Here is a 12016-nt window from a genome sequence, read left to right on the forward strand (position 1 = left end):
GCAGGCTGCCAGGCTACGTACACTGTCACCAATGAACACAGCCAGAGGCCTCGAGCCATGAGGGAAAGCCGGGTCAACAGACCCCACAGTCAAACATCACTCACCACTTCCATCTGGGATATCATACCCATCTTCTCTGGATAGTGTTGGTTTGGCCCAGCTTCACTGTCTTAACACTGAGTATCTTGTTGCAGAATTCTTGACTGACTGTCAAAAAAACTGTGAGAGATTAGATACAAAATGGTCTGTGAAATAAGAATCAGTTGATCTGCTGTGTAAATATTCTTTTGTTTCAAACAAACCCTGTTGTTCAATCAGTGAATTCTGTATTCACAACCATGATTGCCGCTAATCTTTTGTGGCTAAATGTCAACTGACCAGACATTTGACCCCCAATAGCAAGCCATTTCCAGCCTCAGCCAGTTCTTTCACCCGTTGTTTTGCAACAGTTAAGGCTCATACTGGTAAACGTCTACAAGAGTGGCTTCACGTGAAGCGCAGAACACAGATTGGGATGGACAGGATGGACGAGGGGCTTCCTCTTTCACTTCCTATATGAGGGTCCAGTCAAGTGACTCTTTGTGAGAGTGTTAGGTTGTATGTTGCAGGAAAACGCAGCTTCGACCGCTGTGGTTTCCGCTCAGGATGTCCAGTCGTTTCTGCGCATAGTTGTGACACTGTGAATCATGCAGTGGTCATACACGCACACAGACGTCTCCATGAACAAGGCACACACAGAGACACACTCAGACATGCCTATGCAAATATACACAATCATGTGTAGATGCACTTTCTTACTCTCTCACACAAAGCAGCACATTTGTAATAAAATCATGTGATTGTGACAATTTAAGTTTGTCACTCTTTTTTGATTGCCTTAGCTTCTGCTTGGACTACATATGCATTTTTTTCAGTATTGCCACATCCTGAAAGATTCCACGGTAATTATGATTGTACAACTGGTAATGACTTAGGTTATCACATGATGGGCTCTGCAGGCTCCAACTGAGTGGATTAATGTGTAGCCTCACAACTACAATAAAGCTTGTCTTGCTATCTTATTGGCTGTAAAAAGGAATCTGGCTTCATGTGGACATTGTGTTCATCATGTTTGTGCATGCTGAAAACAACATTCATGAACTCCTGGTGATCTGATAGGAAGGCAGTTTGATAAAGTGCTTGTCAGTGGACATCACTGACAGAAGTGTGACAAAGTCCTGTCACATTTAAGACCCTGGACTTTGGTTATCGTACAAAGGGTGAACCATTGTATGTAATGATTATACAGGTACTTCCCAGCGTGACAGAAACATTATAAAAACAATCTTTTAACAGAGGTGAAAAACACAGGGTTTTCACGGGCATATACAAAAGAGGTAAATGAACTGTGCAAATGATGTGAAAGTGACTAATAATTTTAGATATACTCAAATAGCTGCACCTTTCAACACCTTGACTTTATTTTCTACAATGGATACAGAGCATATTCTCCTTTTTCATGGGTGACACTGCAGTTTTGCAGCATAAATAAGAGGCCAAAGAGTGAAAGAAGCGTCATTAAAGAGAAGAGTAGAAAAAAGAAGAGGAATATTTTTTCCTTTCATTCCCAGTTAGGATTTCCTGTTCTGTTTTATGGGGGTCATGCAGCTGGCAGGCGCCCTCCTGTTTCTGTCCATAATGATGACAGGCGTCCATTAGTGCACAGTAGAAACACGAGCCACAAAGGTTAACTTAGCCCCCACACCCCCCTCCTGACAGCCTCTTCCCTTTCCACAGGCCCTGGCCCCTAGTATACAACCGACCTATCTATAGGGCAGATAATTGTGGCTTTCAGTTGCTGTTGGCAAAGCTTCGCTGATTAAGGGTCAGCTCCTGCTCCGACACCAGCATGTGCACCCTGGTGAGTTTAACACAACCTGCAAAGCAGGTACAGCCTCTGGTATATAACAATCTCGCATCCAGGAAAACTAATAGTGGGACTGGTTTTTGAGAGGGTCACTGCAGATGAGAAAATAAACTGTTATGTTACCTCTCTGCTGTTATACTTTTTTGTGGGTAAAAGACAGATCATTTTAAATTTTTGGGATGATGTTACTGTGTCACCGGGAATTTAAATGAATTGTGGCCCAAAAAGTGAGAACAGCAGAAGATATAGCAGAGATGTATTTGCAGCTTGAGTTGGAAAAGTGTAAAGACAAATGAGATTTTTCCTGCACTCTCAGTCTATATTCCCTCATACAGAGTGAGCAAATAGATATGAATAGATATGATAGGGCTCGAGATCGAAACTACAGATGTCAATGCACTTGTACCATTCAACACCCTATTTCATAACTTTCTGCGGGTGTCACTAACATGAGAATATGGCAGTGGTGTCATACGTTCTGGTAAAGTCTAACAGGCCTCCTTGGAATTAGGTGTGTCACTCTCCCACTAGTGTGTCATGTTAACATCTCCCTTGTGTCATAACTCTTCCCTCATGTTTCTCTGAAGCACTATGCTGAACTTAAAGCCATATAATTTTTCCTTTTAGCTGATTATAGCTCAGCTGGATCCGCCTGTGCGTCTTCTACACTTGGCAGGACTTTGCAAAACAGTGTTCACACGCCCTAATCTTTGATACTTTGGCCATCTTTGTCATCATGCACAATGTTAAGCCTCTGCTACAACAACTGAGTGACAACCATCTGTGTGCTGTGGTTGGACTGTCAGGGAGAGAAGCTTGTGATTGGCCAACATAGAGTAAATGAGCGATCTATTTAAGGGGACGCAGTCCTTTATACTACAGTGAACGCAAGTACTTGTTTGCTCTTTTTGTGGTCACGAAACAGGAAATACTTTTTTCTGGGATTTAACTGCAGATTAAAAAGAAAACATAACTTCTCAAAAGAATTAAATGAAAGGTTTCAAGTAAACAAAGTTTATGGAGGGTGTGAAACAAATTCCCACAGAATGTAAGATAGTTAAGAGAATTCTTTTGCAATTTGTACAAAAAATAGTTAAATAAGCACTATTTTGATGATCATTTATGAAATCAAATATGCATTAAATATTTGTCTTGCAACTTAGGGGGAGCAGAAACAAACGTCAAACACAACACTGACATTGAATCACCTTTTAAAGGATTATTTGAGCTTTTGGTCACAACTGTTTGCTGTCGTGGCTCCACCATGAACAAACTCCCCATTGGTATCAGGACAGCAGTAACTCTGCACATCTTCCAGTGCGGACTGAAAACTCATCTGTTCAGACTGCACCTTGGCCCATAAAATAATACTAAAATCTATCTCTTATTGTATCTAAAGGTTGCACTTCTAATATATCAATATATCATATTTGATGACGTTTATGTACATGCATAATTCTTGCACTTTTTTGGGCTCTACCTACATTGAATGCACTTATAATGCACACGTAAGGTCATGTTTTGGGAAGCTACAGCCAGTTGGTTAAGCTTAGCATAACGATTGGAAACATGAGGTAATAGCTAGGTAGTCCAATCAAAAGGAAACAAAATCCACCTACCAACACTTCTAAAGCTAACTTATAACACAGTGTACCTTGTTTGTTTAATGCTGGTTTCAGACTGTACAATATCGGCTCAATTATAGCCAAACCCGGCTGACGTAGGGAGTTGGATTGGGAATGGCAATAGGCAACAGGTGCCTCGATCGATTGGTTTGTATTGTGTTGTGTTTCATAGCGGACAACAATGGGTGCTGCATCTGGGATACCTCACGACATCAATACAAATGCCTAGCATGTTTGAATTTTTTTTTTTCTCCCACGATGTGTTCCGCACATCCTTCACTTTGACCAGTAGGAGCACAAAGTGATCTGCCTTACAACTGTAAACATGGCGAAGCTAAATGGGTGGCCGGACAGACCAACTAATAATTATAGCTACTTTAAAGGGGAGCTATTATGCTTTTTTATGTCATATTTACAATGTTATGTCAGATTTTAAAGTTAAACATGGCCAAAACTTCAAATAAAGAGGAAAACGTATTTTAGTGAAACCACAGTGAGCTAAACTGTTCAGATTTCCAACAGTTAAAAAAGCTCCGGTTTCAGCAGTTTTTTCTACTCTCTGCTAGGTGTTACACAACTCTTAGCCAGCCAGCTATGATTGGTCATCTGTTCCAGATAGGCAGGACTGGAGTGTTTTTTTTTACTATACTACTGCAGTGGTGTTAACATTGTCGCATGTAGCTACATGCTAACGAAAGTAAAATGTCATCTCGGCTGCCAGTGTTGTCAAATTCGGCCTAATTCTGGTTCACATTACTTCTAAACATTCTTGATTATGTAATATTTGGTTAAAAAGCCATTATCTGCAATTATTGACGGTAGAAAGTGCTGCTCTACTCTATGAGTGTCCACTGCTAACTATAGTAGCTATATGCTAATGGCAGTAAACGTTGTCGTCTTTGCTGACAATGTTATTAAATTCACCTAAATATCAAGTAACTGCATGCTAACGTGAGATAGCTGTAATCTTGGCGGCCTATGCTGGTCATTTCTCCACAATTTTGGGGTTTCAAGTACTGTTGGGACAAGTTATTATGCATCCAATGTAACTTCGCCCTACAAATTAGCCCGATTGGTTTGGGTTAGGCAATGACCTTGAGTGGTTAAGTTTAGGATAGCCGATTGGTCATGGGATAGGACCTGAACAATAAGCATCCATGCCTGGCCAATAGTAGCGTGTGAATGCTATTAAAGGGCGGGTCACTCCTAGAAGTAGCGTTTGTTCCATAATAACGCTGCAGGGACATATCTGGTTGTGTAGTATTTGGTTAAGAAGTCTTTATTGGTGATTTTTCATGGTACAAAGATCTGCTATATAGCTACTCTGTTGCAGTATCTCCAGTTTCAACAAGCTAGTGAAACAACAGCGGAGGCTGCGGCGGAGCTCAGATTCCAGAAAGCACTCTGGCCTTAAAGACACAGGCGCTCCTACAAAAGGTGGATACAGGTGCAGCAGCCATGGGCAGTATGAGCAAAATAAAGTGTTTTTTTTATATTAAAGCATGTAAACATGTTCTAGTACAAACACAAAATACAAGTATTATCCTGAAAATGCTGTATAATAGTTGCCCTTTAAGAATTTTGAAAGTTACTTTTGAGGCAGTAGTTTGTGGTGATGTCGTACTAAAGTGCATTATATTATGTACCTTACTATTTATCATGAGATACAGCTGATTATTAACTGACTTTACATCTTTATAGCTTTCACAAGACTAAAAAAAAATTGGAATAAATGTACTGATCTAAAAACTGCAAATGATTTTAAAAAATGCAGCAGTGTCAGAGAAGAGAAAGTGAATTGTGTAAAGTAACACACCGCCCACACGTGGCCAAGCAGTGGCCTGCAGCACTAACATGTCCAGGCTGAACAACAACAAAAGTTGGTGGCCTCTGAGCTGTAACCCAACACACTCTGACCTCAGCCTGCACATCAGGTGTTGAGAAACGTTCAACTGTCCAATTGTTGTGGGAACCCCCCATCTGTCTGCCTCCCATGTTCTAGAGCAAAGAAGCCTCAGACAATAAGTGAAAACAATACCATGACAAACTATCAGACTGATAACATCAAAGCCAAGAAAAAAAAATTTGAATGCGTCTCTGCCTCTGTTTCAGAATCAGTTGCTCACTGTCAGATTCATTTATATATATATAAATGAACTATTTGTATAAAATAGCATAGCTACAATAATACATAAATAAAACATTTAGTAGAAGTAAGTATTTGGTTAAAAAGATCTGTTTCAAATGGATTGTACAAATTCTACTGTAGTGCAGTGTCAACATAAATACAGTATGAACATAAATAAGTTGGCTGCTCTGGTGAAAAACATTCAGAGTGAGTATGTCAGCTTCAAGTCTCTTTTGTACAGGCCAGGTCAAAAGGTCACCATAATTCTGTGAGTGACAGCGGTAATGGCGAGCGGGGCTATATTTAAATCCCGAGGAGAGGAACAGCCTTGACTCATGTGTGGACCCTGCGCACAAAGAAAAATGAAACTGCTCTTCTGGTTAAGTTTCCTAGCATTCATATAACTTGATAGCAATACTTATTTTAAGACGCTGATTTTGAAATCTATTGCAGAAGTAGTAAATAAAGGGCAGTTCAAAAATAGAAATATATTTTTTTTAATTGCGGCCTTTTGAGTTAGAATGTAGGCTGCAGGTTGTATTGGAAAGGGTATCACGGCCTGGTTCCGAATAGATTTTATTGAGCCGTGTGATAAAGTGAACCCTCTCTTTAAAGATTATTTCCCAATGTCCTGCTGAGGAGTTCAGTTGCTTTGTTGTCTGAATAGATCTGGAGTCTAACTGTGTTGATTCGTCTGTGGCAGCTGAGGTGTTTAGTAAAGGCTGCTTGGTTGATTGGTGGACCAAGTGGAAAGCAGGAGTGCTGGGCTTTCTCACAGAACCAGAGAAGAAGACTGAAATAGGAGCAGCTTCTCTGAAGCTTTATCAAGCTCTGATCACCTGATATATCTGTCAGAAGCTGCAGCCCTCTCTATATACCTGTTATTCCTATGTGGTAGTAAAACAGATCTTTGAAGGACTAATCCTTTAATCCTGATTCATTGTTTCATCAGCAGAACAAACACTTGTGTTTGCTGCAAAGACTTAAACTTCTTATCTTAAGGGGTGCTACCCAAGTCGGTTTGAAGTGTCACATAAATGAGATAAATGAGAAAAGTGTGGCAGATCGTATGTTTTCCCTTCACTCTTTGTGTTTTCACACCAGCTTACCCTCTGGGCTACTTTGACATGCACATGCATACCTATCTTTGCTGCTATCTCTTTACAGTATATCTGTGTCAGCAGCGGGCTAAGGCAGGAGCATGAGAAATGGAGGCTAGCTCGGTCCTCAGGCCCACGGATAGGGGCTGTGCACTCAGCTGTAAATGTGTGTGTGTGTGTGTGTGTGTGTGTGTGTGTGTGTTTGTGTGTGTGTGTGAGAGAGAGAGTGTCGTGAATCTTTATTTCCATCTGTTTTCATCACCTCTGGAAAAGTGGCATGACAAGTCTTCCCACAGTGGCGAGAGCGTTGCCGTCCCGCACCTTCCTCCCCTCCTCACCTTACTTGATGACATTGGCCTTATCACTGCATCTGCCGGACCAATAAGTCCTTCACCTTTGCTCAAGGGCTAGGGCATGTTACTGAACCCATTGTGAACGGAACGCTAAATTGGGAGCTTTCAGACGCAGATGAGGAACAAATATCTGTGAGGAGTCCGTATTTAGAGTTAAGCCATTATTTCAGATAATCTTAGTAATTGAATAATATATGTTGCTGCTGTGATGAACTCTCTCTGACTGCTAAATATGCAAATATCTTCTTTTACTCCACATTGCAATAAATCATTATTCTGTTTAGCCTCGAGCTGCGGGGGAGAGAAGTGGCTTGTTTAGATCCACAAGTCAAGAAGCTGTGAAGCTACACACCTTTTACTCCTATGATATGATGTACTAAAATATGAGTCCTCCATAATATTTCATGCCAAAATAAGGTCATATTGTGATTCATTTTGTTCTCTTTCACTTCAAGAAGACTCAGAAATGTTTCACAAAAGTACTGACAGCATCAAAGAGGGGATGCCTTCACTCCAGTGTGAGCCACCATTACAAAGAGAGGTTGACCTTGCCTTTGGCCTCTTGGCTGTCTGACAAAGCAATCCCCATGCTCTAGTGCAGTACGGCTGTCCTCTAAATGAAAGTAGCTGAGAAGCGAAGGGCAAAGAGGCCTATGGAATATCAATGTGCGATGCTCTCAATTAAGATTAAAGCTTCAAATGGAGTCCTATGGAGCTGCTTCCCTAAGAAATACTTGACATTTTACCCTTGCTGACTCTGGATAAAAAAAGAGTCCTGCACCACCAGTACCACCACCGCAGCCGCTAACTAGCTGCCCCTCCTTGGCGATTCACTGAATTCATTTTGTAGATATTGACTTAGGCTACAGTCACACTTCTAAGAAATAAGTGAAATGGATCATCTTACTGCCACTGGATGATAAGAATACTGAAATATGAAAAAGCGTCTGGATCAGCAAAATGACAAACTGGGGGGCGGGGGGGGGGGGGGGGGGGGGGGGGGGGGGGGGGGGGGGGGGGGGGGGGGATATGAGGCAGTCATGATAAACCCTTAGAGACAAATTCCCTACAGCTAGATGGAGGACTGAGGAGAGGAAAGAGAGGGGGAGAGAGGTAAAGAAGAAAAGAAAATATACATCTGCAACATGCCCAATGTAAATGTATGTTTAAGAGAATTTACAATATCTGTATCCTCTCTGAATGCCCAAAACATGGAAAAATGCACGCAGACAGCTTTTAAACACATAAAACACCAGCTATAAGGATTTATTAATAGTACATTGGCCAATTTCATCTGAAAAAACATTTATTATATGGGAACCTTATTTTCAGATTTACTTACTATACTTTCCTTTCAGTCTTCCATTATTTCTCTAACAATACATACAGTAGTGTCTGTTTATTTTCAACCCCCAAACACTCCTTATTCATAAAAACAACTAATTACAAAGCTACAATTCTGTGCTTTATTCCCTATAATTAGTACAATGTCTGAGATGTATTTAACAGTTTGTTAATTCAGCAGATGTCGATTCTGGGCCAGTGGCTTCAGTTTGAATATAAAACATGGGTCGGTATTCACTTTGAATATGCAGCACATTTCCTGGTGATTTATAGAACATGATGTCTGTTTGCATTTGATGTAAATTAATACAGATTATGTTGTTTACAGTGTGTATCTGCCAGTATCATCACATTTGAGCTACGCGAGCATTACTAGTTACGATTTTGGTACAAAAGACAAACCTTATGTGGCCATTCAAATCAAGAAAGTAAATTAGTAAGAAACACATATCTGCTAATTTTGTTGAGAGCATGAAACTCTAGGTGGGCCTAAGCTATATGTATAAAGATTACATTTTATTGCTAAAAGTAAGAGAGCAGAGACTGATTATAATGTGATGTAGAAAATAAGCTCAAAATGGAGCCTATCGTGTAAACTCCACCCTTGATAAACAGAATTCCACATCATGCTCCAACTCTGCAGTTAACTGAATCAATGCAATTCCACTTGTGCTGATCTTGCAGACTGAGGCCCTTCCCCCATCCTCTCTCTCCCTCTCTCTCTCTCTCTCTCTCTCTCTCTCTCTCTCTCGCTCTCTCTCTCTCTTCTTTTCCTCTCTTTCTAACACACACAAACCCATCGCCCTCCCCATGCAGGTCTACCCATCGTAACACATTAGCAGTAGAAGCCATCACGCAATCAAGACAAGGCAGTGTATGAGACGTCAGGCCAATTTGTTTCCTTCTTGGAGCTACATCACATTAGCAGGGTGGCTATACCCTTGAGCTAAATCCAAGTTCACACAGAGGGAGCCGGCTGCCGGACAGGAGGGCAGCAATGTCAGCAGTTTTCAGACGGCTGCTGACATGTATCCAGCAGACTGACATGTATGAAAAAAGCTTGATCATTTAAAATATGGTTCTTTGGATGTGTTTTTGTAAGGCATTTTCTTTGGCCTGGAAGAGAAAGAGTGCACTGTCAAAAAATTAAAAATTAAAAAAAAGTTCTTTAGTCAGAGGTCTGGACATCAAATAAATCTGTTGAGTAAATGAGAGAACTGGATTTTATGTCTACTCTTATTAGGTCTTATACCACCACCAAATGTGATATGACTTCAGCTGTGCCCTCTCTGAATCAGAAGACAAATGTGAACCGGAGAGACCAGTCAATAGTTCAATTATCTGATGTCTGTCTTGCTTAATTAAACATATAATTGACTATCCAAGGACTAATGATAGCCATCCCGTTACCCATGAATTCAGTGGATTTGGCATAACCACCACTTGACCCCACTGTGGATTGACTGGCCTTAGGTACAGGGTCAGAGTGTATCCACTGTTCACCACTGTAACACTCATTGAGACTGCATTCCCCATCGCATGTGGATGTGGCTCTCAGCTCTGCCAAAAACAGTTGGAAGGAAAAATGCAATTACTGCAAGATTATCATACTGCTTCCGTTTGACTTTTCTGACTGAATTCATGAATATATATGAATCCATCTTGCATCTCAATCTGGAAACCCCCCCATCTTAGCCCCCCCACATCTGATCCATCTTTAGCTGGTGGCGTTTTCTTTGTTTCCATAAAGTGTGTTCTTACAGGAAGATTAAAGTGTTACCCTGAAAAACCCAGACCATAATTCAAAAAAGTATGAAACAATAAAAATTGGTTTGTCCGTGTACAAATAATCCCTGCAATTTAAATTTCCAGAACTCTAAGTGAGAATGCATAAAGGATGTGTTTTCCTATATATCGCTGTTGTCATGTGAAAAGCTCCAAAATGTCAACTTTTCAGGAAATGAGAAACAGACAGTTTTTTAGCTTGATGACCAAGCATTTTTAAGTTTATCCAATTGAATTCTGAAAGGTTTTCATGAGCTTCAGGCTTATATATAGGTTATATAGACCATATAGGACCATTTAAATTAAAGGAATAGTGAGACAACTTGATACCACTCTCATATCTGTCCATCTAGTGTGAAGCTAGAGCTAGGAGACAATTAGCTCAGCTGTAGCTAAGTCACTGTGCTCGTACAAGGACTCGTTTTAGCATGTAGCTTTCTGTAAAACTACAAATTGTTGTTTTCATATTTAAGTTTGTGTACAGAATAAAGGAACAAGATTTGACATGTTCATTAACGAGCTTTAGCGGTGCTGGTAGGTGTGTTTTTTTTCTTTGGACAGAGCCAGGTGAGCTGTCCAAATAAGCATATTTCCCAAAATATTTCACTGTTCCTTTAAAACCAAATGATTAAAACCCCAAACATTATTTAACTGAGACTAGTGTGATACTAGTGCCATTACAATACCGTTTTTTTTAAATACCAAAACAATTCTTTTTTGATACCTTACTTTGACAATAGTAAACATCTAAAAAAACCTGTTTAACAAAGAGTCCAAAGTTCACAAATGTTAAATCTTTTATAAACACAAACAGAGACACTCCACCTTTGACAAAATGAAGTGGTCTAAAATTGGTTCTTTAAGTATATAGAACATAGGAAGAATTTAGCCATAGAAAACAAGAGACACATTTTGGTTATTGCCAAAAAGGTACTACGGTACATAACCTTACATATTTTGGATTCTACCATACACTTAGACAGTTTTACGCTATAATCTGTTTATGACGTTCACACTCCAATTGTGTTAATATTGTATCACTGCACACTTTTAATTGCCTAACAACACCTATACCCAACCTCAAACACACACACACACACACACATAGCACCCCTCTCTCCCTAAATGTATCACCAACCTTTGGACTTCACCACTCCTCCCCTTAATAGCTCAATCTGACGGATCGTTTAAAAGCCAGCTAAAACAGACAGATGGGTAATGGATTGCATGGCAAATCAATGTTGGGATCAATGGAAGACGTGCATCAATAAATGGATAGAGAGCAGCTGAAATAGACACCAGAGTTAATGTGGAACAGTGTAGAACATCATTGTGTGGAGTACACAGTGGGGAAGGCTAATACGAGTTGCCCTGGCTGATAAGGTGTCCTTTTGAATAATGGAGACAACAAACTGACAAGATAAGCTAAACTTAAGCTGAGCTGCTCCAGTCTAGCTGAGGGAGCTGCAAATTTAGTGCAAATCCCCAACACACTGAAACACTCTTTCTCTTATAAAGGCAGCCACCACCAGGCCACTTTCTTTGCCTACTGTAGCTCCACAGCATTTTCCTGCCAATTTACACGACAGTAATCGTGTGACAATCCTGGTCTGACTGATGCTGATGTGAACTGGACTGTAGATACGGTATCAAGGGAACAGTAAAGCAGAAAATTAACAAAAGTACAAATGTGTGTTTTTGTTGAACAAAACACAAAGTCCCAGGAATCTTTTCTCTGTCCCTACCAGGGACATATGAGTGAACAAAGAATCACC

This window comes from Etheostoma cragini, chromosome 4 (assembly GCF_013103735.1).
Source record: "Etheostoma cragini isolate CJK2018 chromosome 4, CSU_Ecrag_1.0, whole genome shotgun sequence".
Classification (NCBI taxonomy): domain Eukaryota; kingdom Metazoa; phylum Chordata; class Actinopteri; order Perciformes; family Percidae; genus Etheostoma; species Etheostoma cragini.